We start from the raw sequence: 1,091 nt of genomic DNA, 5'->3' as shown, positions 1-1,091 counted from the left end.
TATATATATATATATATATATATATATATATATATATGTATGTATGTATGTATGTATGTATGTATGTATTCTGTCGTTACATCTTTTTTCCTCTCTGTCTCTCACCCTCGCCCCTCTGTCTCTCTCGCTCTGTCTGTTATTTTCATTGTCTCCTCTGAAGATGTCTAAATATACCTACTCGCACGCGCATTAACAAACATATATATCTAGAGCATCTATGTGTGTGTATAAGCATATAATATCGCCCATTCATTCATTCATTCATTCATTCATTCATTCATTCATTCATTCATATATACTGCTTTCTTTCATTCATTCTCGCATTCATTCATTTAATCATGTTTTTATCCCTTCATCTATTCATTCTAAATGTCCTGCTTTCTATTACTCAGCCTGTCTCTTTCTCGATTTTTCTTTCTGTCTGTCTGTCTCTCTTCATATACATACATACAAACATATATTCTTTTATATTTTTAAGCGTTTCACCTTAATGACTATGGCCATACTGTAGCACCACCAGCAGAAAATCTGGCATGCCTCACAAATTTGCATGTCATCTTTGCGCAGGGGCCAAATTGAACGCCGTATCGTTCCAAGTTTAGATCATGTACAGCCGAAGCTAATCGACAATTTTCTTCCATAAAGTCTACAGATATTTGATCCAATAATGCTTATTCGCAGACAAGTTGACTTACATCTGTCCATCCAGTATCTTTTAAAGGCAAGTGACTGTTGTCATCATCATCATCATCATCATCGTTTAACGACCGCTTTCCATGCTTGCATGGGTTGGACGATTTAATCGAGGACTTGCGAACCGGATGGCAGCACCAGACTCCAATCTGATCTGGCAGAGTTTCTACAGCTGGATGCCCTTCCTAACGCTAACCACTCCGAGAGTGTAGTGGGTGCTTTTACGTGCCACCGGCACGAGGGTTAGTCAAGCGGTACTGGCAACGGCTCCGCTCAAAATGGTGTATTTTACGTGCCACCTGCACAGGAGCCAGTCCAGCAGCACTGACAACGACCTCGCTCGAATAATTTTCTAACGTGCCACCGGCACATGTGCCAGTAAGGCGACGCTGGTAACG

The 1,091-nt window shown here is 40.6% G+C and overlaps 1 non-coding gene across 1 annotated transcript; it reads right to left on the bottom strand.

Annotated features, from left to right (window-relative positions):
- Positions 1-522: 522 nt before the first annotated feature.
- On the bottom strand, positions 523-624 carry LOC128250145 (U6 spliceosomal RNA). The gene has a single exon (XR_008266268.1). It is a non-coding gene; the product is annotated as a U6 spliceosomal RNA (small nuclear RNA).
- Positions 625-1,091: the final 467 nt, after the last annotated feature.

This window comes from Octopus bimaculoides, chromosome 1 (genome assembly GCF_001194135.2).
Source record: "Octopus bimaculoides isolate UCB-OBI-ISO-001 chromosome 1, ASM119413v2, whole genome shotgun sequence".
Classification (NCBI taxonomy): domain Eukaryota; kingdom Metazoa; phylum Mollusca; class Cephalopoda; order Octopoda; family Octopodidae; genus Octopus; species Octopus bimaculoides.
The sequence above is the reverse complement of the archived record's forward strand: the minus strand, read 5'-3'. Positions and strand labels throughout refer to the sequence as shown.